The sequence below is a fragment of the Pipistrellus hanaki genome (assembly GCF_964339955.1).
Source record: "Pipistrellus hanaki genome assembly, chromosome: 4".
NCBI lineage: Eukaryota > Metazoa > Chordata > Mammalia > Chiroptera > Vespertilionidae > Pipistrellus > Pipistrellus hanaki.
In genome coordinates this window covers 31,893,188-31,921,152 of record NC_140506.1, presented here as the reverse complement: position 1 = coordinate 31,921,152, position 27,965 = coordinate 31,893,188, and the positions used below count along the sequence as shown (strand labels likewise).

General features: G+C 39.3%; 1 long non-coding RNA gene across 1 annotated transcript in view; it reads left to right on the top strand.

Moving 5' to 3' along the window:
• The window catches only part of LOC311621139, a 335,010-nt gene extending 309,755 nt beyond the window's left edge, over positions 1-25,255 (top strand). Inside the window, exons 2-3 of the long non-coding RNA XR_014794792.1 lie at positions 5,142-5,196; positions 25,204-25,255. This is a non-coding gene — a long non-coding RNA (uncharacterized lncRNA). The remainder of the gene's footprint in view (positions 1-5,141; positions 5,197-25,203) is intronic.
• The last annotated feature ends 2,710 nt before the right edge of the window (positions 25,256-27,965 follow it).

The following is a 27,965-nucleotide window of genomic DNA, read 5'->3' as shown; positions in this document are numbered from 1 at the left end:
CACAAAAAAGACCTGGCTTCCAATGTCACCCTATCACTTAGTCAATGGCTGACAGTCACTTAACCTTTTTGGGCCTCATTTTCCTTAGAGATTAAAAAAAAAATTACTTATAAACTTTCTTCTAGCTCTACAATTTTTAAAAAATATATTTTATTGATTTTTTACAGAGAGGAAGAGAGATGGATAGAGAGTTAGAAACATCGATGAGAGAGAATCATTGATCAGCTGCCTCTTGCACACCCCCTACTGGGGATGTGCCCACAACCAAGGTACATGCCCTTGACCGGAATCGAACCTGGGACCTTTCAGTCGGCAGGCCGATGCTCTATCCACTGAGCCAAACTGGTTTCAGCATAGCTCTACAATTTTAATTAAAAAATATATATATTTTTTCCTGATGTCCTTTGCATATAACTATTCAAATGAGAAAATTCAGAGCAAATTTGAATGGGTGAAAAAGAGATCCTGTCATCCCTACTCTCCCACCTCCCACCTTCACTATCTCTAACAAAACTCAGAGCCGAAAGCTCCTAGAAATGTTTTTGTATTTTTTCATCAGGAAAATCTCTGAGTAAATGATAATAGACGGCACATTTTTTTTCAGTTGAAAATAAAAAGGCCATTAAATAATTAAACCAAAATTTAGAGGTTTGGATAAATAAATTAACTACTAGCTAATATTATTTTTACAGACACAATCCCTTCAAATGCATATTATATGTTTAAAAATTATACAAATAACATATAACTATGTAATTATTTTCAAATTTAAACATTATAGAATGTCTCTCTCTTGCCTCTCCCAATATTATTTCCATATTTCGAGCCAACCATTGGTAATGATATCATATATGTATCTCCCCAACCATATTTAATTAATTTATATGAATATGTACATAAAAAATGCACACATAAATTTTTGGACATATAAACAGATTTTGTTATATGCCCTTTGAAATCTAATTTAAACATTCACAGTCCTTGAACAGGTCAAGATGTATGACCTTGAAAGAATCAAGCCATCATCTTTCTAATATCTCTGACTTTATAGGAAATTATGGCTTAATGACACATCTGAGGTCATCTTTCTCCTCTAGGAAGATGAGATTGGTGAGAATTGATGAATTTTCATATCTTGGTTTTCTAGACACTAGGGAAAAGATTACTTTGATTGGGTGGATGAAATAGTATCTGCTGAGGTAACAAAGGTAATAATGATTTCGCGACCCAATGTTATCAATTACTTCAATGTATGTTGCAATAGTCACAATACATAAACGTTATTCACCATAACTACTTTTCTGAAAGTCTTTATGATGTTTCCACAGGTTGGAGTTTTATGCTGGGGTAGCATTGTGCTTTAGGAGCAACGGATATCACAAAATTCATCTACTCTAGTGCCAGGCTCCAAACCTGGCTTGGTTTACTGAATCTTTTATTCCCATAGCACCCTGGGCATATCTTTATCATAGCAATTTCCAGACCCTAAAACAAGCTGCACCAGAGCTTTTGTTTGTATTTCCTTTGACCTGCTGTGTCCCAGCAGCCAGAATAGTTTCTTGGTCAACCATATTTATTTTACTGAATCCTCTATTACACTGAAAGCTATATGGACTACACCATATTCATCTCTATAGTTTTGTAACTATTAGAACATGATTGGTGCTCAGAAATACACACACACACACACACACACACACACACACACACACACACACATATATATATATATATATATATATATATATATATATATATATATGAAAATAAGTCAATAAATAAGCAAGTAAGTAAACAAGCGAAGAAAATAAGGGTAGGCTATTAACACCAGAAATGGGTATCAATGTCCATCCAGTGAATTTCTCTGGGCCTCAATTAGAAGTCTGAACTGGCAGCTTCTTTGGTTTGCTTTGAGGGCCTGGCTATCACTTTTCCCTCAGCTACCTTGGCCTGCTATTTTTTCCTTTGCAAAGAACATCCTGGGTCCTTCGAACAGGATAAGGAGTACATAACTTTTAGCAGAGCTCTTCAAGGTCCTGCTCTTTGGAATCATCACTTCAGTGATGGTTTATTGCTAAGATTTTCAGTCTGTTCTATATACCACATACCAAAGGCTCATGTTTCATATCAGGCAAGATATGATTAGTCTCATTTTCACATTCTTTAGATTTCCCCTGAAATTTATAGCTTGTGTATGTGCTTTTTTATGTGATGACTACCATTTTATTTATAATGGTTACTACCATTGAGTGTGCTCCTGGATGAGAATAAGAAAGAATTAAGGAAGTATATTAATAACCTTATCAGGAAAATAGGAATTCCTTGTCATATCAAGAGGTCATATCAGCCTGTAATAATTCTTGTATCTTCTCTGTTCCACAACTTACTCCCAAGAAGTTACTACTTGTGGATGTCCAAAATTTTCACCACCAAGCCAAAACTATCTTAGAAATATTTCCCTTTGCTATTGCATTTCCATGTATACAGAGTCTATTTTTTCACACATTAATCTATCTGCATTTCCTGAGAAGCAATTGCTTGTTTCACATATTTTATTCACAAAGGACATGTACAATTGCCACTTAAATCTAATCATCATAGGCTAACCAAATTAAGCTAATCATAACTAACAGAAAGGAAACTGACATTTTATTTAGCACAAGAAATTGATGACATCTTTTAGAATTTTTGAAATATTAAAAATAGTTTATGTGTCTCTATGTCCATTTATGGACAACGTTTACTGACAACCTTACATTGTCAAAGCAAATACACACCAACCATATTTGCAAAGGAAAGTAAAAGTAGATTTAAAGTGACATTTAGATTAGATGTGGTTAATTAATTTGTCTATTGGCTGGGTCTGATTCAAGTTTTTCTCTCCTGTCTTATTGTAATAAAATATATTCGCATATATATATATATATATATATATATATATATATTCTTATGATACATTCAATCAACACAGATTGAAATTATATATTATACTTGGTTCTATAGAGTTGAGATAGAGTTAGCTTATGTGACTGAATATAATGCCACATTTTGTCATTTGTTAGTTGTTAAACTAATTTAGAAAATGTGCTAGAGATTAGTTTTATTTGGTCTTAGCATTTCATGAACATATACAGGGCTTGATGCTTAAAAAATATTGCAGGCCTCTATCTTAGGGCATCACATCAATCATGCTCTAAATTAGTTAAGTAATCTTATTGGTAAATCTTGGAAAATCTCTGAGAAGAGTTGCTTTACCACAGATTTAGGCAGTACTTGAGTGGTAACTGGAGACATCAATACTACACAAAAGGTATCTGCAAATCTCATTTTAACCAGTGGTGCAATCCTACCTACTCATTAATTTTCCCTTCCCTACATACCACCCCCCTATTTTTTTCTAAGTAGTTGTTAGTTTTTAAGAAAGCTAATTATTTCTTCTCCTCCTCCTCCTTCTCTTCCTCCTCCTCCTCTCCCTTCCCCTCTTCCTCCTCCTCCTCCTTCTCCTCCTCCTCCTCCTCCTCCTCCTCCTCCTCCTCCTCCTCCTCCTCCTCCTCCTCCTTTTCTTCTTCCTTCTCTTCCTCCTCCTCTCTCTCTCTCTTGGTTCCATCTTTGGGGTAAACTTTTAAAAGTCAGCCAGATAGAAGCAAATGAGATGTAAAGGACATGGATTAAAAGAAAAAATGAGGCTGGCCAGTGTGGCTCAGTGGTTGAGCACTGACCTATGAATCTGGAAGTTATGGTTTGATTCTGGGTCAGGGCACATGCCTGGGTTGTGGGCTTGATTCCCCAGTGTGGGGTATGGAGGAGGCAGCCGATCAATGATTCTCTCTCACTGATGTTTCTATGTCTCTCTCCCTCTTCCTTCCTCTCTGAAATCAATAAGAGTTATTTTAAAAAGATAAAATGAACTACTATAATAATTAGTCTATAAAAAACAAAAGTATCTATATATCTTGCAAATGTATGTGTTTGGTAGCAGTGACAGGACATAGACAGATCCAATTAAGTCTAAGTTACTGGGGAGGCTGGATAGGGTGAATGGGATGAGACATGGGGCAGGTTGGGGCAGACAAAAGTGTGATTTTTCTAAGAGGACTGTGCATGAGCTCACAGCCCACACGACTGGCAGAGGCCTTCAAACAATAACTGACTCTCAGGTTTTAGGTGACAATTGAAAAAGTTCAAGGGCTCAACACAAGGGCTAAACATTCTACATAAATAAACTCAGAAAGGGATGAACCCAGAAAAGATGGACTCAATGAAAGATCCCATGCCAGGACATTAGAGCCACACTAGTCTTAATTTAATTTAAGTGCGAGGATAATCATCACTGTCTAGGGGTGTCGAACTCAATCAGAGAAGGGGCCAAAATCTAAATTCCAGCCTAAATCGCGGGCCGAATGGTTTACTGAACAGTCATAAACTGACAATGTCATAAACTGACAGCGGAGTGCAGTGATGACAGCGCGGTGCGGGCCACATTGCAAGGCCTGGCGGGCTGGATTTGGCCCGCGGGCCTTGTGTTTGACACATGTGCTGTAGGACATCTTATAGGTAATTATCATCACAGACTCAAACGAATGCCCAGAATAATAATCCTGGCATTAGGATAATGTTAAAAACTCGTTGTGAACATGTACTATTTATTTTAACCTTTCCAGTCCCCAGGACATGAAAATTCGGTGCTGTTGTCCCTATTTTATGGGTGAAGGAGCCAAGGCTCAGAGCAGTTGCCACTTGCTCAAGGCCACAGATGCCAGCAGTCCAGTACTGAGTGGGACCCAGAATGTTTCTGATTTCTGTTAGAAAGTACCATCCTGCGCAGAAGTCCTACCCTTTCATTTTCTTTCCCTTATAAATGCCAGGGAGATTGTTCAGAGGGTAGCACTCAGGCTGGCCGACTCTCTGGATTGGCCCCTCTCTTTTCACAGGCCAGTGGGTGGGTGGCTGCTGGAAGATTTGTTCCTCACCAACCCCTCATTCCACCCCAAGTATAGATTTCCTGTCTTGATAAGAAGAGCCTGGCTCCAAGGGGTGGGCGTGGAGCTGCTGAAAAGAAAGTTATGTGTCTGTCTGCTGGTGCCATGTGGAATCATCTCAGTCATAGGTCCTCATGCAGTTGCTGGCACTTTCCAGTGAAGTTTTTTTTTTTTTTTTTTTTTTTTTTTTTTTTTTTTTTTTTTTTTTTTTTTTTTTGTGGCAAATAACTCCAAATGCTTTACAAAAGGGAATAGTTTGCAGATGTGGGTATGATAACCTGCAAAGCATGACTTAAATATAGTAATTGTCTCTAGCCTGCTCTTACTGTGGCGACAGAGTTTCTACTATGTCATTAGGGGAGGAATTTCCAAGTCTTGGAACACAGTAAGGGTCGCTTCTGGCATCAACTGTTTTTAACAAAGTTAATTGGCTTCTAAGCAAAAAGATAGGGTTAAAGTATGTGGGAACCAAGAACAACGAAGATAAATGGAAGCTGAAGCGTGTCCAAAAGTTTTTTAAAAATATTTTTGCTATTATTATTAGAAATAATCAGTTTATTTCTTGTGCTTAACCCATTGCCTTTTGTTGTTGTTGTTGTTCTGTTTTCTGTTATTTTTCTCATTGAAATGGCTTAAATTTAAAGGTGTACGGTTTTGCTTTGCAAATTTTCTTTACCAACCTTCCTCCCTGGCCCTGCCTAGAAGAGTCAAGTAGTAAAAGGCCAGGATCTTTAGGGATGGTTGTAGATTAGAGGTTTTTCAGGCTAATCTCCCACCCAACAAGGGGATGGCCTCCACTAACCCTTGGCAGGTGGTCCTCCAGACTCTACCTTCCAAGACCTCACATTTGGATAATTATTATGATTAGAATGTTCTTCTCTACCCTGAATTTTGATTGCTCATAGATTCTAGTTATATCCTCTGGAGGTAGATGGGGACTAGTGTAGTTTTGTTTTTGTTTTTCACATCACAGATCTTCAAATATTTCTCAGAGAAAAAAATCATACCTTCTATATAGTCAGAATAACTAATATAGATTAGATGGTGGCTGCCTGGAGGGCTCTGAGGTGGCACATGCTGTAAGAAAGAGAATCATGATTGATTACTAATATCTGCTATGCACCAAGGAAGAGAGAGTGTTGGCACAAATGGTGCACATTGTTAGAATTTGCCCTTAAATGTCATGTAATTATTGAGCATTCTTGGTCCCTTCAATTGTTTGTATATACCATGAGAGATACTTCATTATTTGGCTGGTTTTCTCCCTATTGAAAAATAACTCCCAATATTTCCAATCTGGTCTGACTAGATCAGAAAATAATGGCACTATGATATCCATTAAAAACTATTCATCAATGAAGTCAACAACTGCATCTTTTTGTGTGACTCATATGGAGCATGTGGCCTATCACTTCCAGGTTATTTTAATACAGCAGTCCATAACGCAGGGTAATTTGAGAGGTACCACAAGGTCCTCCGATAAGACTCCATTAGAGTTATTCCTTTGCCTTAGACAACTGTGTCTGGGAGAATGAGGTGAGTCTAGGCTGCTCCTATTAGGATACTAGAAATCATTAACAAATTGGTGCAGGATGGCTTTTTCTTTGAGTCAGTGAATATTCATTGATTGCCTGCCATGTGGTAGACATTGTTTTAGATGCTGGAAATAAACAAAAAAGACAAAACTTCCTGTCCTAATGGAGTTTGAACAATAATGTGAGAAGACAGTAAATATAACAAAAAATAAAAATAGATGGTAATAAGTGCTGTGGAGAATAAATTGAAGCAGAGGAGAGGAATGAAAAATGCTAGAAGAGGAGATGGTGTGATTTAAAATGAAGTGGTCAGAGAAGGCCTTTGTTAGAAGATGAAATTTCAGTAAAGCCCTGAAAGAGATGAGGGAGGAGGCCACATGGAGGTCTGGGGGAAAAGCACCAAGGCAGCAGCGGAACAGCAGGTGCTAAGGTTGTGGGAGCATGCTTGGCATAATTGAGGAGCAGCAGGAAGTCCAGAGTGCCTAGTGAAGAGAGCATGTTGCTTTTCATCCATCCATCCATCCATCACCCATCCAATTAGTATTTATTTAGGACCTACCTTGAGTCAGGCATAGTTTCTGGCACTTGGAATTTTAATAGAAAATATATATATGCTGCCTGTGGCAATCTGGCAACTCACAGAATTCTTCCTGGTCTCCCCTAGACCAAGAGTTCAATCCTGGGCTTGGGGCATAAAAGAGCCCTGGGCTGGAGGCAAGAGCACTGGAGTTCAATATTAGGGGAAATAGGAGATATTGATGGAATCCTCAGAAATCACTATTGATTCTAAACTCTCACTATCAAATCAGAAGAACTTTAATTACAAAGGGGTCTATGAGTTAGCATAATTTGATGGTGACTTGTCAAAGTGGCCAATGACACACATGGAATTATGTAATAGCAAGATCAACTTGCTTGACCAATGCCATCATTCATAATTCAACATTCATCACATTAAGTGATGTTGAAAGAGAAATAATACTTAAAGAGAAATAATAATGATGAATAACCCAATGTCAATAAAAATAAAAATCAGGGTCCAAGATAGTTTGGAAATTTAAATACAGAACAACAAAGGCATTTGATGCAAATGGAACAAGAGCCACATGAATGGATGAAGAAGAAATTGAGGAGAGAATATTTTGAGAGAGAACCTCTTATAATTGAATGTATGAATGCCAGGGCCCCCATATCTGCTATTTTTTAACATTTCTACTTTTCAGCATATTTAATGAGTGCTTCTGAATGGAGTAGAGCAAAGATTGTTAGAGGATCAGTATAATTTAGAGTTAATTTGGGTTCAAGCTGACAAAGAGTATTGGTTGACATTTATCTCAGTCCTTTCGCTGAGTCCACCTCACAGAGCCAGGCTTCTCCCAGCCCAGTTGGGTTAGAGATTGCTGAAAGCAGTACTTTTTAAAAGTTTACAATTTACTTCAATCATGGGCTCACAGTGGGTAAAATTACCCCTTCCTGTGAAGTGAGGCTTCAATCCCTCCACTATATATCTACTGGGTTCCTTATTTCATGTAACTCTAGGGTTGTTAGTCTTTATAATGGTCCTAAACCTTAATCACTTCCATATGTTCAATATTACATGGTAATTTGGTAGTGAAAGAGAACTAGGCTAGGAGCCAGTTTGATTCTAGCCGTGGCTTTCTCACTAATTAGCTGTGTAACTCCAACAAGTTTGCTCATTTCTATCTTGGATTACAATCCCCTCCTCTCTCCTCTCTGGGCAACTTTCTCTCATTATGTAAGGATAGGAGGCAGCTCTAGGAAAGTGCACTGAGACGTCACACCCGAGGAAGTGAAGGTGGAGAGAGAGCAAAAGAAGGAAGACATCCTCATCTTCCTGACCCAGATATACAAACTCTTTTGCATCAGAATGTGTCTTCTTCCCACCTGAAGGGTGTGTCCCTGATCTTTGCGAAGCCCAGATCTCCTCCATCTGGGGTCTGAATCCATCCCTTTTCACCTCTCAAATATTCTCTGTTATTGCATCTTCTGCTATCATATCTTTTCTCCTGGGTCAGTCCCAAATCATACAAATATCCTCTTGCATCTCCCCAAATTCTTCCTTTGCCCTATATACCCCTTTAGTTCCAGCTCCATTTCTTAGCTCCCCATCACAGGCAGAGCTCTGTAAGGACTGATCTTCGCACACCCTTCAACATGCTCCCATGTGGCTCCTGACCACCATGTCATTTCTTTCTTATTCTTTCCATATGCTTACTTCACAGCCTAATGTTATACCAATCATCATGATATTACATATACTTATATTACATTATGGTACCTACAAAGTTTCCTCCCTTGAATATAGTAGTGTAATGTGAGTACTTATTTTTCTTATAAGATTTTTTTTGTATGTTCTGGAATTAATAATTAATTTTTTAAATTTGCTTATTTTCTGTGCCCCATTACTATTTTTGTCCCAGTGACCCAATGGTATTGTAAACTGCCCTCTTAATATTTCCCATACTTTGCACCCATTCCATTTTCTCCCCCTGGAGGCCTCCCTCTGGGAAATTTCTATTCTTTTGCTCTAATCTGAACCTGTTGTTCTCAAGCCCTACTACTCAGCTGTCATCTGGGACTTCCTCTGACTGTCACTTTATGACATAAATGTGGGTCAAGAAATTATATCTGGCAGCCTTTTGTGGACATATTGGAGCCAGGAGAGATGGAAGTGAGAAGACTAATTCAGGGGACTTCTGAGTGAGCTCAGGCTAGAGATTATTAGAATTTCAAATGTATGCTAATGAGTGAGACATAAGCTCTTTTCATATGTAGTGACACTATGTCCAGAAGAAATTATAAAAATAACATTATTATTATTATTGCTCCAGGTTCAGTCATGCAAGCTGGGCCACTACTAGAGTAATAGAAAAAAAGATTGACTTTGTAATTAGATTTTATACAATTGTGATAGATCAGAGGATTTACCAGTTTGTCAGACAGCCACTGAAGTAATGTCATGAAGGGAACGGGCAAAGCCTGTGTGTCTTCAGCCCTGTACTTGGTATCGTTTGGACTCATTGTTGGTCTGTAGAACCAGCAATCTGGAAAAAGGTTGGGGAGCAGAGGAGAGCCAGGCTAAGCTGGGTCTCAATGACATCTCTGCATCTATCTGTCATTTCTACTAACTATCCTGTCCTCCAACTTAACCCAATTGACAACTGGTTACTATGGACTGAATTGAGTCTGTCACCCTTCCCCCAACAAATTTGTATGTTGAAGACCTAGACCACAATGCCTGAGAATGTGACAGTCTTTGCAGTCATGTCTTCAAAGAAGTAATTAAGGTTAAATGAAGTCACTAGTTTGGGCTCAATCCAAGGTAACTGGTATTTGTATGAGAAGAGATTAGGATGCCAACAGGCACAGAGGAAAGACCATGTGAAGGGAGGTGAAGATAGCCTTCTATAAGCCTAGGAGAGAGATCCCAGAAGAAATCTACTTTGCCAACAATTTGATCCCAGACTTCTAGCTTCTAGAACTGTGGGAAAACACATTTTAGTCATTTAAGCCTCCCACTCTGTGGTACTGTAAAAAAATATATATTTCATTGATTTTTTACAGAGATGAAGGGAGAGGGATAGATAGCTAGAAACATCGATGAGAGAGAAACATTGACCAGCTGCCTCCTGCACACCCCCTACCGGGGATGTGCCCGCAACCAATGTACATGCCCTTGACCAGAATAGAACCTGGGACTCTTCAGTCTGCAGGCATCACTCTATCCACTGAGCCAAACCGATTTCGGCATGTGGTACTTTGTTATGGTAGACCTAGCAAACTAATACATGGATCAATGCTGCACAATGCCTTACCTTTGTATATTGGTTCAAACATGGCAAAGCATTTCAACATGGTAATAATAGCAAGTCCTGATAATAATAGCTAACACATATAGAATTACATATATGTAAAGTGCTTAGACATTTTTCTAAGCACTTTACATATATTAACTGTTGAATCCAGACAACATCCTTATAAGATAAATACTATTATTTTCATTCACATTTTATAATTGAGGTAAATAAAGCAGAGATAATTCAACTAATTTGCTTGAGGTCACACCGATTATAAATACTGAAGCCAGGATTCAAACCCTGGCACTGTAACCCCACGGTCCCATCTCACCCTTGACTCTGGCCTCCCCTGCATCTGACCTTTCTTTTCACTTGTGTGACATCATCCTTTTCACATGCACACATCTCAGGGTCAGTCTGCTCCATGCAGGCCATGAATCTAACTTCCTTGCCCTCTTGGTAGATTTCTGCTTTTGTTCACAGGGGAAATCTGCCAGAAAACCCGTGTACATTTCCCAGGGCACACACAGGGCCACATGCTTCCCTGACCACAGGGCTGTGACCCCAAGTCTGTATTTTCCAAAGAGGAAAACCTCACTTCCAGAATGGTGGGGTTGTCATGTGATATAGGATTGTTCATATGACAGAAAGAGCCAGGTAATCTTCATTTATTCTTAGAACAAAACGTCATTTCTAAGCCACTTCTCCTTGCAGGGGTCACAGAGTTCCCCTGACTGAGGTCATGCGATTTCTCAACAGATTTCAGTCTCAAAACCTACATTTCTAGAAATTGTCCACCTCGCTCCCAGAAAGCACATGTCCCTAAAACCTCCCTTGCTTTTACCAAAAATGCATTAAAATCTGTTTAAAACAAAGGGTATGCCTATTTGAATAAGTCAGCGATCTCTACTTGATCCCCAAATGGCAGATTAAACTGCCCTTGGCAGCAGCATATGACATGCCCAGTGAGCCCATGGAAACCAAGGCCTCACTTCATGTTGCTGATGAGACAGTTAAAATTACCCACACCACTTTCCAGAACAGTTGGTTGTGTTCTAGTTGGGGCTTCTGAGCAAAGTGAAATCCTGTTATGTCATTAAAAGTATGTTTCATCGGCACATGAAAACAATCACCTGTTGCTTTTCCCTCTCCTGTCACCCACCCCAACAGGAAAATGCTAAGTAGCAAGCACTGTGCTGAGGTTGAAATCATATAATAATACCAATAACAACAACAACTAGCATTTGATGAGCAGTTATTGTGTACCAGTCACTGCTCTGAATGCTTTACATGGAGCGCTTTGAATTCTCACAACACATAGGAAGTAGGTGCCATTTTTACTCTCACTTTACTGATGAGAAAATGAAGCTTGGGGAGAATCACAGGACAGTGAATAAATGGAGTGGGGCTTTGAACCCAGGCCATGTATCTTTAAAGCCTTCCTTGTAACTACTACAGATTTCTACCTCAAAGAAGGAAAGATGAAAAGAAATGATTATTTTTACCCCGGATTATTTTTACCCAGTTTTCTTCCTGATTCTGAATTCGTTTTGCGTGTGATAGTGACTACTGTGGGAAGGGGAGGGAGAAGCTGTGTGAAGGCTCAGTAGAGTGTGGTTGGACAATTCCCCTCCATCTTAAACCCTCCTTCACTCTGATCTCTAGTTTAAGACAGCTGAGTCCTGCCTGTGAGGCCTGAGAGCCTGACAGAGAGAGGGGACAGGCCTGCTTGCCTCATAGCACTGAGCCCAGGACCCTCTACAGGCCCAGGAAGCAGGTAATGGAAGGAGATGCCAAGCCAGCACAGACGCCTCTCAACTCCAATAGGGGTGTGACCACACTTAAACTATGGGGCTATCACTTTCCTCACCACCCAGCTTCTTAAAAAGCAGCTATACCAGTCAGAACTCCTGGTTACAAAACATAGAAGCCAATCCTGGTGAACTGAAGCTGCAAAGTTATTGACTGGAAGGATACCAGGGATCTCTTGAAAGGGATGGGAAGGCTAGAGAAAAAGGAAAAACCGGAATCGAACCCGGGACCTTTCAGTCTGCAGGCCGACGCTCTATCTACTGAGCCAAACCGGTTTCGGCAAAATTTCCATTATTTTTTTTAAAAAAAAAACATATTTTTATTGATTTCAGAAAGGGAGGGAGAAGAGGAGGAAGAGAGAGATACAAACAACAACGATGGGAGAGAATGATTGATTGGCTGCTTCTTTTCTAATACTACTACTTTTATAATAGTTAATATTATGCCATGGAGGATCAAACCTGCCACCTAGGCATGTGCCCTGACCAGGAATCCAACCGTGACCTCCTGGGTCATAGGTCGATGCTGAACTACTGAGCCATACTGGCTGGACTATTTAAAAAATTGATTAATTTATTTATTCATTTATTTATTTAAATATATTTTATTGATTTTTTTACAGAGAGAAAGGGAGAGAGATAGAGAGCTAGAAATGTCGATGAGAGAGAAACATCGACCAGCTGTCTCTTGCACACCCCCTACTAGGGATGTGCCCGCAACCAATGTACATGCCCTTGACTGGAATCAAACCTGGGACCTTTCAGTCTGCAGACTGATGCTCTACCACTAAGCCAAACCGGTTTTGGCTGGACTTTTTATTTTAAAAAGATTGTAAATTAGCAAACTGTGGAGGTAATATGTTATAGAAAAGATGAGAAAAATACAGCTTGAATATTTTTACTTTGTTTTGAATTTTTTTATATCTAAGGAGCTCATAGTTGCTACTCTGGACATATTTTATAGTTTTTTGTTTTTTGTTTTTTTGTTGTTCAAGGAACAATACATTAATCATTGTCAGACTCAATACATCAAATATGATACCTCTCCTTGGGAGAGCTAACCAAGATTGATAGAGTAATAGTATCATGGTTAGTTAAATAACATTAAAAAAACTAGAGCAAATCCAGGTCAATAATTTAATACAAAGAACAGAGAGGAAAAACATTGTGCCATGTGAAGGAAGGGGATTTCAAATGAACAGTTATGCCTTTAATAAATAACTCTAAACCCCATTTATGTGGAACTATTTTATGACATAACTTTGGTAATCCTTCCCTTTCTTATTCTAGACTTTGCTTCAGTAGTCCTTTGGGGATGAAAATGAAAGGGGTGTGGACTAGAGAGTGAAGTCCTGAGAGAGGAAGGCAGGGCTGCCTTCGTGATGCACCGCCTCTGCAGTCACAGGGCTCCACACCGGCCTCTGTGCTTCACTCACTGGTGTGCTGTCACTCTCTGGAATTCCTTAATCATGTTGAAACAGGGCGGACTGCATTTTCATTTTGCAATGGGCCCCACAAATTGTGTAGTTGATAAAAGCTGTATCCATACAAGCTCTGCTGGGATATCATTAGTGTGCTATTCGGTCTATTTGCAAATTAGGCTTTTATTATATAGGATATATAGTAGCAGATTTAATGTCAACCTCTTAACATCATCCTAACTCACCAACACAATGCTTGATGGAGGGAATCACAGCATAGAACCCTTGCTTGTGGGTGCCCTGAGTACCCAAGACAGGGGCTATGCAAGTGTCATCCAGCCTGTGCTGCCTCAGAAAACCAGATGGGAAGTGCTACAACAGGGTTAGAAATAGAAAGGTGATGGAATTTGAAGGATCTTGCCCATTAAGTCTCTCTCTGGGCCTGATGCTGGCTTCCAACATGCCATTCCTATACCTTGCTGATAGGCTGATATGTATGCCCCAGGCAGACACCCAAATTACTCTCCAATACATACAATGAGTTCTCAAAATCTGTCTCCTCTTCACAAATTCATACATTTCAAACAAATCTTAAGTACATGATTTTCTATTATAGGTGTGGGATTGAAAAAACACAAGGATGAAATCAGAGAAGTTTCATTTCCATTTAGAATTTAGTCATCACCACGGGGAGAGAAACTCGCAAACACAACGTCCCTAATTTTCACTGGAAAGAACCATGCATTCTCTGGGTCCAGGAAGAAGGGAAACCCTTTGCTTCAGGGGCACCTCAGATTATTTTATTTTATTTTATTTTATTATTTATTTTTTACCTCTAGAACTGCTTCCCTCAGCCCAGGGAGAACACTTTGTTAGTTCTCCCAGCTGTCCTTTCAGCTGTGTGGTAGCTTAGCAAACACTGTTCAAGCCCTTGATGCAAAAGAAAGGTTCTAGATGAGAGGTATGCTGTTGGTATCAAAAGGAAGAGAAAGTTGGGCAAGTAGTCTTAAAATTAGGCAAAAAAATCATCACATTATGTAGGGAGCGGTTATAGGGTTAAGCCTTGGGCTGACCTGCTGGCAAAGTCGCAAACAAGTCCCAGCTTGGAGGGCACAGTCCTCTTAGCATAATTAAGCTTGATCTTGTGACTGCTCCCTAGATCTTTCCTGGGTAGCTAGTGGGCTGTGGGAGGAGCAGCAAGTGCTTTCAAAACAAGTGAAACTTACAACATTATAGATTACCTTGTTTGTCCCTTACTATAAATAAAGCATCAGCTTTGCAGTCTGGATCAGTTTTGTGGCCTCAGCCAGACACAGAAGATCCACCTAGACCCAGCTTATTCTCTAGTCTGTCTCTTTCTTCATCCTTCACCGCCCTCCCTCAGGCTCGCCGAACCCTTGGCTGTATTGGTGCGGCACAACATTAAAATATTTTATGCACTTTTTTCTATAGGTATACAAATATCATTAAAAAGGACACAAAATCCAATTTATTGTCCTAAAATCTGAGCCCAGAAGTCATTTATATTATTAGAAAATCAGTAATATAATCTTAAATTAGAATTGGCACCTTGGCCAGGGGTTTACCATGGAAATTACAGTCTGTTTTTTTGAAACAGCATTTTGTTGAGTTTATAGAACAATGATTTCAGATTTTAAAGAAGTATTTTTTTTTTATCCCACTCAAAGAAAAGCAAAGACACTTAAAAGTAGGCCACCCAGAGTTCTGTAGAGGATCTAGATGATACAAATCAAAATGAGGATATACTGTGATAACAGTTCTGAGCAGTTTCAACTCTCTGGTACCTGAAACACAGCTTTCCCATCCTCAACAGGACAGGAGGATAAAGTAGAAATATGAGGAGAATAGGAGGGAGAAAAATAAAAGGACCTAACAGGCATTCCCTAAGTATGGGTAGCCTTCTACTAGAATCTGCCTTGGAGACAACTATATCACACTGGTCTACACACCAAATAAATACAAGGTCAGAGAAAGACACAAGCAGTGAAAAGGCCACAAAAATCATCTGGGAGACCTGAGGCAGACAGGGGATGGCTGGAGTCACACTTCACCCCTGATAAGACAAGTTGACAATTAATTTGAAGTTGTCAGTTCTGAGATGCTAATAGAAACCATTCTTCTTACTTAACAGACACATTCTTGTTTAATTCTAACAAAACCGTATTAGGGTATTAGGTATCTACTGATAAATAACAGGTTGCCCCCAAAACATAGTAGCTTAAAACTAACAAACTCTTATTATTTCATAATTTCTGTGAGTCAGAAACCTATATGCTCTTTCTATGAGTTCTCTGACCTAGGATCTTTCACAAAATTGCAGCCATGATGCTGGCTGGGGTATCAATGTCTCAAGGTTTGAATGCTCCAAGCTCACTCAGTGGCTGTTAGTGACTTTTGGTCATTTCTGGCTATTGGCTGAACACTTCAATTTCCTGCTTGCCAGAGGGCAGCTCTCAGCATGGCAGAACTTCCCTCAGAGAGCAAACAAAAGGTACTAGATAGGAAGGCAGTGTGAGCAAGATGGAAGTCAAAGATTTCCTGGGACCTAATCTTGGAAGTGAGCTAAATTCTAGTTTTTAATAATGACTTTACCTTTTATATATGATGTGAATACCAGGAGACAGGGATTACTAGGGGACATTTGGCTGCCTATAGGTAACAAACTTGATGACCAAGTGTAGTCTTCAGATTTGAATCATAATGACTTTTGCTTGCCTTCAAAACCAAATCCACCTTCAAAGGGTAAAAAGGTACCATCATTGGGGATATCAAAAACCAAAACTATCCTGGCCTGTTAAAGTATTTAACATCTGACCCACTGAATTAGATAATTTGATTCCCATGGTTTTGAAGAAGGGAAGTTTATATTTAGAAACATGGAGATACTGTGAACCAGGAAAAAAAAAATGGTACTCTGATTTGCTGAGTGAGTGCTCTAGGTTTTGAAGGCTCTGGCCAAGCTTCAGTTGCTTGTTAGTGCTAATCAAGAAATGCATAGTGGAGTGTCCAACTATCCCAGTGGGATTGAAGTCAGGGTTGATTTCCTCCATACACTTACCCTGACTCCACCACATTAAACCCACCCACTTTGCCCCAATAGGGGCTCAAGACTTTGGTCTAAGCTAAATTCTCACTTCATCTAACACGCTCCTGGTTGTAGTTAAGTCAAAGCTTTGTTCTAAACACAAGTTTTTCTGATTGGGTCTTCTTATCGCTCTCTCCAAAGATAAGTTATATGTTAGCAAGATTATTAAGGGGTGGGGCTGGATAAGAAGGCAGAAAGTCTAACTCACCAGAGGCTAGAGCAGGCCTCAGGGGTCACTATAAGTCAGGAGGAAAGGAACCACCTGGAGAAAGCACTGGTGTTTTCTGGCACTCATGAAGGAAGGGCATGCACAGGGGCCCAGGAAGAAAGATTCAGGGCAGCTGGATGGCGAGCCTGGACACTCCTGTTGTTCAGAGGAAGCTGGAATCCTGAGGGGCTTCTTGATATCTGCTCAAGACAAGAGCCCTAGGGAGCTAAGACAGAGGGAACTTGCCTATAGGTGGGAGTGCAGAAACCAAGCATTGGAGCTCAAGAATTTTAAAAATTAAAGTATGTTTTTATATAAACTGTAGATGTGGAGCTTTAGTTCATATACTGATGTCTGCGTGTGCATGTGTGCATACCTGCACATGTGTATATGCATGTGTTTGTGTGACAGTGCATGGGTGGTACTTGGAAGACTAGAGGTTTGACTTGTATTAATTTCTGTGTTTTAAGGTCATTGTAAGGAATCTGTGCTGAAAGTCTACTAGCTAGTTATCTCCCCCCACCCCCCTTGCCATGGAAGGCCTTAAAACACGACTTTGTACTTCTTTCCCCCTAAGCTTGAAGATCATGCAGAACAGAATGTCAAAATTAGCAAAGTCTGCTCATGACTCCTCAGCTTGCCCCTCCTAATGTGCTCAGTAACGTTTGAAACAAGTCAGCACTTGCTCACTAGCCCACTGTGGATTCTTATGTGCAGGGTGCCGGAGTCATTTAGTTTGAAGAACACAAAGGCTCGAAAAACAGAACCTACTCAGGACCTGTCACTTGCATTGGGAAAACAAAAGGGAAAAAGAATGTTGAAGTCTGAGCTTTCAATATGACAGGATCTACAGAAATACTTTACTTTTTCTTTTACTTTCTTTAAGTATTATATCACTGCATTTTCAATTAGCAGTATTAAGTGTTAGCATGCACAATTCATAGATGACTTCAAGAAATATAGGAACAATTTCAATAACAGAACTAAAAGTGATAGGCTATATGTAGTCAGTATCTCCTTTCCCCTAAATGTGCTACATCTAGTCTGAGGAGGTGAGCAAAGGGGAAGAGAAACAACCAGATCCTGAAAGGAAGGGCAAGAGGGAAGGAGGAACATAAAGGGTATTTGCACCTTGACAAACACCCCTTTTTATCAATTCTTTTGGATAAAGGAACATGTGTTAACAGTGTGCCGACATTAACAAAGGTGTTCAGTAATATGAGTTAATTATTGTCAGAGTTTATTATTAAATTTTTGGCTCAATGTCTAGACCATTTAACAAAAGTTAGGCTTGCTCTAAATTGACATGCTGCAAACTTGACCTAATGGGAGCCACTACAATAGGCCACCATGACATCTGGTTGTCAGCACAGATGTGAGGGACTTTGGTGCAGGTGCTGGCTGAGAACACGCTTTCATCCCAGCAAGTATGACTTGGCTTAGGGGCATGAATGTCCGTCCTTGAAACTGACCACAGAACTTTGGAAACTGAGAGTCCAATTTGGGCAAAAGTAGTACTTTCATCAAGTCCTCTGAAGAGCATGAAAGCAAAATTCACTTTTTCCTCCATTAAAAAAGAGAATTAATCCAAAATTTTAGCACTTAATTTTAGCATTTAATGGAGAATTAAAATTTGGCATCAACAAATCTTCAAATATGTGTGGAGTTTTCCAAGTCATAGGCACCATTGTAGGTGTTATGGGGCGTAGAGAAACTGGAAGACATCATTTCGTCCCTCAGAAGCTCATCTACTCTTTGCAGGCTTAGATACTTGCTCTCTGGGGAATTTTAACCTGAGGTGGAAGCTCTACATGGCTTTCATGGTTCCTCTAAAGTTAGATGCAAACACTTTGTATAGGTATATTTTTTTCAGGGGAAAATATCAAGAGGTTTAAATCAGTTATTTAAAAGTTCCCATTTCCCAAAAGTGTTTAATAACCTGGCATCCGTTCATGATTTGTGAATACTTAAAATAAAAGCTAACATTTATTATTATGCTACTTTGTGCTAGGATTTGTGTTAGGCACTTTACTTTTGATCATTGACTATGACAATTATCCATGGGGCAGGTCTTATTATTTTCCCACTTCACAGATATGAAAACTGAGACTTAGAGATGTTGCTAAATTGAACAGGTAGCTGAGAATAGGATGTTGTGCTATGAGATCTGATGGGCAGTTCACCTCTGCATAAAGAAAGTGGCCAGCCACACAATGCAGTACATGGCAGTGAAATGAAAACATGCTGGAAATGCACTGGCCAGCAGTTCGTTAGTCTAGGCAAAGCTCGACCGTTCCCATAATAGTTGTATATTTTATAAAAGTCTCAAATGAAAAATATATTCTTGAGCTTTTGAAGATTCCAACAAATGAAAATAAAAGAGATCTCACATTTACAGACCAAGCAGAAATATTAGAATGGCCTGCCAAGCTCAAAGTAGAACAAGAATGTGGCTGTTGCAGCCAAGCTCAGCTATCATAAATTTAAATATGTGTTCCTTCCCCTTGAAAATGGCTTACTTCTGTCACTTAAGGGAAGAGCTGACTCTTCCACTGCAGACCAGCCTTGGAAAAAAGCTATAAAGTAAATTAAAGTGCCCACAAGATATTTACTAGCCTACAAAAGGTTCACCAGCCTCAAGATCTTTCCAGCATGACTCATGAGGAGACTAAACAGAAGGAATTGTGTAGCTACAACCAAACTCTCTTTCCAAGCTTACCCGTAAACAGTAACTCCCAAGCAAAGGGCTCAGAAAAAGAAGTACTGGAGAAGAGAGAAAAACAAACTACATGCTGCTTTAATGAGAAGCGTTTAAACAAGGAATAAAGAGCAAAGAGAGGCAACACGAAAGGAAATACAATAATCACTACACTGAAAACAGAACAACACAGTGTTTTTAGTATCTTAGCTATATTGTGTGTCTACTGAAGGCATATGGCCAGGCCACCACATATTTGGAGAATAAGACTGTTTTTAGAGATGAGACTATGCATGTAATCAAATATAACACTTCCCTCAGTTATATGGGGGGTGGGGTATACACACATAACCAGGCATGAGGACTGACCTGGGTCTTAAAGTGGTTGTCCAGTGAAAAGTCCCTGAAGCCTCAATAGAAATGCAAACAGGTGATCTGGGTACCAATATGGGATCTGTCAACAGGTCAGAAAACGGGAAGCAAGGCGCTTTGGAAAGTTGTATAAGCATTTCAGAACAATATTGCCTGGTAGGCAAATTAACTCTGGAAGCACTATAAAATAGTACCTGTTGGGTGAGCAGGTTGTCACATTTATTTTTATTTTTTTCTATCATTTTATTATGAAAACACACACACACACACACACACACACACACACAAAAAAAAAAAAAAAAAACCACACAAAAAAACAAAAAACAAAAACAAAACAACAACAACAAGGAAATGGGCATGTAGAGAATATTACAACAGCTTCCAAATTCTCCTGCCTTGGAGGCTACCCTTGAATGCTCCACAAATGTAACCTGAGACTGCATCCCTAACGATCTAATCTTCATGAGTTTCTTCTTTCTTAACAATTCTGAGACGTGCCAGAGTGCACCCTCCATCCTCTAATCTGACTTTCATCACTCTTCACCCTGGCCTGTTCTTCAGGCTTTTTTCTACATCCTTCTTGCCTCTTGTCAGCCCCTGCTGTCTTCTCTCCAAGTGGCACAGGGCCCTTCTCTTTTGCCCAGAAAGCACAACTACCACCTAGTTTTAGTGTAGACAAAACTTTACAAATGGCTAGAAAATAATAGAAGCCAATTGCAATACCAAGGTGGAAAATTCAGACCACATACCAGATCTTCCTACTCATGGAAACTGGGACCTGAGCTTCTTCACAGAAACCAGCTGTTTGGTTGTTCCCTTTGAGGCCCAGGCTGCTACCCTGGTAAGGGCCAGCCCACACCTTCCCCTCGGACTCTATATTCTCTCGCCTTAGTTTCTTTCAACCTGTCTCATTGTCTCAGACTGGCCTTTCATATTATCATGCATAGATGTCTAGTTCCTATTTCTCTGGAGCTGTTTAACCTCCAGAATTAATTGTAAAATGAAATTTGGCTTTTCCTTTGGATAGCTAAATGTCCCCTTGACATGTACTTGTAGAAGAAGTTGGTTTCAAAACAAAAGAACTAACTTCCTATACAAGTACCTTCTTGAGCAACAGGTACAAACTGTAGGTAGCTTTCAGATGGTAATTTTTTTTTTCCTTTTTAGACTTGGCTATCCATATATTATCTCAGTATATGTAATGTATATAGCCTATATCTTCTTATTGATTTGCTTATTGTTTGTATTGATATTCTCCTACTAAAATGTAAGTTTTGTTAGGGTATGATTTTGTTAGGGTATGTTTTATCTAAAACAGTATCTGACACTTAATAGGCATTCAGGAGATACTTGTTGAGTTAATAAATCTTATTTAACCCCTAGTGTAAGCCTATGATACAGGTATTGTCAATTTCATTTTCTAGAAGTGGAAAAAGAGGCTAAAAGAGCATAGGTGGCTTTTTTTTAGGGTCCCACAAATAGGAAGTAAGAGAACACTTTTGATGAGCCTCAGAATAAATGTTACTTCTGCTAATTTTACTTACTTTCATGTTGTTCTCCAATAGGATGGCACTTCTAGCCTGTTAAAGGTTTTGTCTGAGCTTAACCAGGAGTTTAAAGTGGACTATTAACTTCTCAGGACAATGATAGTGGTGGTGACACAGCCCCAAGGAAAAGATGAAATGCAGCAGAATGGAGATAGTTCCATGAATGAGAACTCACTAAAAAAAGTTGAGAGTGGGGGGTTGTGCTGCTAACAAAAACAGAAGCAGAGACAAGAGATGGACAGAGAGCATCCAGATGGTGTTTGAGTTGCTGGTTCAACTTCTGTTCTGCACATTCCATTCTTGCTCCATTTCTTTATTTTTGGGGCTAATATCTTTTAGGGATTAGAATTATATTTTGACCCAGTGATCTGGACATACAAGTTTCATAGCTCATTTCTAATTCTTAATGCCTCAGTTTTAAATTAAATGGTCATTAGTTTTTCAATGTTCCATCACAAACACCAGTTTTTGTCCAATTCTATGGCTGTGCTTTCCACATGGGCTCATTCCCAACATCATTATAATCCCCTGGGACCACTTCAAATATAAATTTTCAACTGAACAGGGTTTGGCAGAGAAAGGGGAGGAGGTGGGTGGATGGCTGGATTCTAAACTATCAACTCACAGCTATCTAAAAATAAGTCCTCTAAGTCCAAAAAGACTGGCTTAGAGATGAAAATGGAATGATTTAGAACATTTTGCAGAATTGCATCTGAGGTATACAAGTCATGTGACATTTCCATTTTTTCCTTCACTGGGAGAAGAGAATCTGCTGAATACCAAACTTTGTGCGACTTCAAATAAAAATTATAAGAAAAGGCAAGTCAGCACAAGGGACGCAGGAATTTTAGTGCTCAGCTTTAAAATATTTTTGCTGAAAGTTTATTAGCCTTCCATAAGAACAGTGTTCTGTGCTTGTGTGATATGTAGAAACACACACATACTTTTAAAAAAATGTTATTATTGATTTTTTTTAGAGAGAGAGAAAGGGAAAGGGAGAGAGAGATTGTAACATCAATGATGAGAGAGAATCATTGATTGGCTGCCTCCTGTACATCCCCTATTGGGATCAAGCCTGCAACCCAGGCACATGCTTTGACTGGGAATCCAACCATGACATCCTGGTTCATAGGTTGATGCTCAACCATTGATGGAACACGGACATTCTTACAAGCACATACCTGTGTCTTTAATTTTGGGTCTTTCAAAAATTTAAAGTAGTATGTACAGAGAATTACACACATATATAAGTGTACAGCCTGAATTTTCACATACTGAACATACCTCTATAATCAGTATCCAGACAAAGGAACAAGTCAATACTTAGTTCAGTATTGAATTTTCTTCATGTTTCCTCAAGCTACCCTCCCCTCTCCCTGGTAGTAGCTATTTATTCTTTTAACAGCATATAGACTTGGCTCTTATTTTACCTTTTATATAAATGGAATCACATGGTATATATTCTTTTATGTCTGACTTCTTTCATGTTTCTGAAAATAATCAAGACCTTAAACATCTTTAAAATGTATTTAAATTTAATTTTGTGATTAAAAAAGAAGTACATAAGGCAACACTGCCAAAGGAGATAAAATAAAATTAATAGATATTTGTGTAGTTCAGTAGTTGAGCATTCATTGTCATTGGTGTATAGTATTCCTTTGTGTGGATTCACCCCAATTTATTTATCCATTCTATTATTAATGGGAATTTGGGTAATTTCCAATTGGGGACTATTATGAACAGAATTATGGACATTCTAGAAATGTTCAATGCATATCAAGAGCATATTTACATGTATGTCTGTATGTAACTAATTTTTAATTTATGGACATTTAATTTGCTTGTATTCTTTTGCTATTATAGACAATGCAAGGAATATGCTTGCATGCACAGCTTTAAGCAATTTGCTTTTACAGGATGAATTCTTAGTCTGGTTTAGGTTGCCTATACACAATAGAAATGTGTTTCTTATAGTTCTGGAAGCTGACAGTCTGCAATCAGGGTGCCAGGCTGGCCGGATTCTGGTGAGGACCCTTTTCCAGGTTGTAGACGGCTGGCCTCTTGATGTATTCTCTCATGGCAGAGATCAGAGACAGGAGGCAAGCTCTCCTGTAACTCTTTTTTTAAATTTAAAAAAATATATATATCAATATTTTATTGATTTTGTACAGACAGGAAGGGAGAGAGATAGAGAGTTAGAAACATCGATGAGAGAGAGTCATTGATCAGCTGCCTCTTTCACACTCCCCAGTGGGGATATGTCCGCAACCAAGGTACATGCCCTTGACCGGAATCGAACCCGAGACCCTTCAGTCCCCAAGCCGATGCTCTATCCATTGAGCCAAACTGGTCTTGGCTCCTGTAACTCTTATAAAGGCATTAATCCTGTTCATGAAATCTACTCTCCTATGACCTCCTATAATCCTAATGATTTCCTGAAGGCCTCACCTCCTAACACCACTGCGTTGGGGCCTAGGGACTCAGCATATACATTTTGGGAGCATGCAAACATTAAGTCCATAACAATATATGAATTTAAAAATTTTACACAAATTGCCAGTTGTCTGCATAGAAGGAGAGGCTGTCTTGATTTATATAGTCCCACTACCCATGTCCTCTATTACTTTTCATAGCACATGAAATATATATATATATATATATATATATATATATATATATATATATATATATATATATATATATAATATATGGTAGTGAGAGACAAAATAGAGAGGCAGTTTGGGGCTAGTTCACACAAGCCAGGTCCCAGCCCAGACTTCCCAATCAGAGCACCTTGGCATCTGAACTTCTCCATATGGGTCACCGTTTGGGTGGGGCTTATCACTTTAGATGTTAATTCTGAATCACTCCAACGTAGCAGACATACAAGTGCTCCTATCTCTGTTTGCTCAAAAAGCCTTAGGTCCTTCTCAGTACTTGGAGGGCTTTTAGAACTTTTGTCCTAGATCTGAGTAGGTTCAAACTTCTGTTAGGTCACCACATGGCTACAACTTCATCACTGCTTCTTGAAACAGCCAAGGCAAGAAACAGCATGGACGGCATTTTGCTGACTGCTCCTCCCCAGCACCTGCATTGCTGTTCAATGCCTACTTCATTTCTTCCACATCCAGACTCCCAGTCTGCTCATGAGGGAGGCAGCTTTATTTGTTGTTGTTCTTTTGTGGAGTCTGGTCAGAGCAGACTGAAGCCCAGAAGGCACTCGGCTTAAATTCCAGGCTGAGGAGTGGTAGCTGGAAAGGGGTTATTTATATATTCCTCATCTTGGAATAGTAAAACATTTTAAAAGGTATGGTGTTTAATCATGTCTGAGCCTGAGGAATGTGGAGGCCCTGTGAGGAATTCTGCTTCATAAAGATAAAAATAAGAAATTGGTGGCTTCTCCTGTCAAGACTTCCAAAGTGGTGTTCTTGAATCTCTTGCCCTCTCCGTCACACTTTATTTTCCTACTGTCTAATCAGTGCTGAAAAACTGTGCTTCAGAACAATTCCATTTCACCAAGATTTGAAGTACTCAACTACTGAATCCTCTTATCATCCCAGTCAGTTCCTCCTGCACGTATCCTATGCAAAGAGAATAAATGCCCACTTCTTCCTCGAAATGGATTGTGCAATAGTATTTATGGGTCAGCCAATTACCATATTCAGATACTTAGGATTTCCTTTTTATTTACCAGCCTCAGTCTTTGAGAGGTAGTTAGCTTTTTTTTTTTTTTTTTTTTTTTTTTTTTTTTTTTTTTTGGTTCTGATATTAAGGGGATAAAATCCACCAACAAAAGGTGCTGAAAAGTAAGATGAGCAGACCAAGCTTGTCATTTCTGTCACATTCTTAGCCTCTCCTTACCCAGCGTCTGAGAATTTGAGACTCAAACCTGATCCTCTCAAATTGCAGTGCAATATATGGCAATGACATCATCTGAAGATCTTTCTAATGGGGAACTACTATTTTTAAACAAAGACAATCCCTACCATAAAAAAAAAATAGTATAATTTAGTATGCAAACTTTAGAGTTAAATTTCAAGGCGCTACAGGTCCAGGTACCATGTCAAACAGGTTTACTCTCAGACACGTAGGAATGCACATGTCACTCTGAAAGGTTACACTCTGAATGACAGGCCTTCCCACTTGAGCTGGGTTTGGCACCCAGAGTCAACAGGAAAAAAAAAAGATTAAGATCATTGTAATGGTCATAAATTACATTGTCTCATTTCTTCCCCCAATTCAGCAAAGTATCTAATTCCTTGTAAATAAAATATTGCCTCCATAGATAGGGGTGTTGTTAATTATTCAGTTAATTTGCATTATGTGGAAATAAATATTTTTATTTATGGACTGGTTGGAAACATTACTGAGACCTCTACAAGTTTCTTCATGCTTTTATGGCATATATTCAACTTTATTTTGGGTTACAAAATTCTCAGCCAAACTTCCATTGTGGAAAAAGGGAGACATGATATTGAGAAATCATAAAGGAAGAATTATAGTCAAGGCACAGGAAAATATATATATTTTGCTATATTCAGAATTAGCCCAAGCTTTATGAAAATACACTTTCTCATTCTGGCTACTGTACTTTATGGTAATATGAAACACAAAAATAATTGAGGTGTTTCATTGAGCTTATAAGGCTATGTCAGGGAAATTTAAAAAAATATTAAATAGATAATTGCGAAATATTAAAAAGGAAGAGCTGAAGGGTATGTAGTGTTTTGTTGTTTTTTAATTCAATAGCCACACTTATTCCTACCATCATCATTTTACATATAAGGAAATGGAGGAATAGGAGGTCAAATCCATCACATGTACATGACTAAGTAGTGGTTGAGCTGGGACAAGGGCCAGGTCTCCTGACTTCCAATCTAATGCAGTTTCCACTAAGGAAGAAAGCAACAATTGATGACAGAGGTCTCTGGATGAATTGATCTGTGACTATTCCCATTCCCTCAACTACTGCCCTGGTTTCTTTAGAGTAGGGAAGTGGAATTTCCCTTCTAAGTCATCCTCCACTATGTGAACCAAGAGAGATGAACTCCTGTTGAGTGTGTGATGTGCAGTTCATCCTATCTAATAAAGAGGGAATATGTTAATTGACCCTCATGCCATTGCAAAGATGGCAGTGCCGTCAGCTAATAAGGAGGGAATATACCTATTGACAGCCATGCCCTCAAAGATGGCAATGCCCAGTCCCCTCTGCCCCACTAGGGCGGCAGGCGCAGCAAAGGCCAGGATGCTCTGTGCACCTGCCTCTGGAGTCCCCCAGCCCCTTTAGCCCCCCAGCCACCCAGGGCCAGCCTAAGGTGCAGGCAAGCCTCAGATGGTGGCTACTCAGGTAACCAGGGCCAGCCGAGGCTTGCGCTGTTGGCAGTGGCAGCAGCAGAGGTGTGATGGGGCGTCACCTCCCCTTGATCACCAGGTTGCCTCTGAAGGCTCCCAGACTGTGAGAGGGGGCAGGCTGGGCTGAGGGATGCCACCTCTCCCATACATAAATTTTCATGCACTGGACCTCTAGTTATAGATAATTGTGGAGGGGAATAAGGAGAAATATTTTATTCAGCATCAAGAAGTTCTTAACTTTGCTGAAACCGGTTTGGTTTAGTGGATAGAGCGTCGGTCTGTGGACTGAAAGGTCCCAGGTTCAATTCCAGTCAAGGGCATATACATTGGTTGCAGGCACATCCCTGGTAGGGAGTGTGCAGGAGGCAGCTGGTCGATGTTTCTCTCTCATTGATGTTTCTAGCTCTCTGTCCTTCTCCTTTCCTCTCTAAAAAAATCAATAAAATATATTTAAAAAATAAAAATTAAAAAAAGTTCTTAACTTATAAAGGCTATCAATATGATTGTAGAGTCTCCACACTCAGAGATATTGAGAATAGAATAGAAAATTATCTCTTTTGGTTTACCTTCATTTCCTGAAGCCAAGTGCTAAGTTATTCTTCTTGAGATTCTCTCTAGATCCAGGAGGTTGTGATTCCAGTCTTACTCATAGCCAATCCTTCATTTCTCTCTCCACTAAGAGCAATGCTCTTAAATGAACCCCTTAGCTCCTCTTATTGACTGAATTGTGTCTCCCCAAATATATATATTGAAGCTCCCCAAATATATGTGTTGAAGCTCCAATGTGACTGTGTTTGGAGACAGAGCATTTAAAGAGATAATTGAAGTTCAATGAGGTCATAAGGATGAGGCCTTTATCAGATATGACTGGCGACTTTATAAGAGAAATAGACACAGAGCTCTCCCTCAGTACCTGGGGAGAGAAGAGAGCAAGAGAAGATGCAGTGAGGATATCATAATAATCTGGCCACTCAGAGTATATACATAATACATATATGTTCAAACACACAGTTAATATGCAGGGTATCCCAAAAATGTATATATAGTTTAACAGCTCAGAGCTCAATTTTGAAAATAAAATATATTTTAATAAACACTGCCTTTATAATTATTCAAAG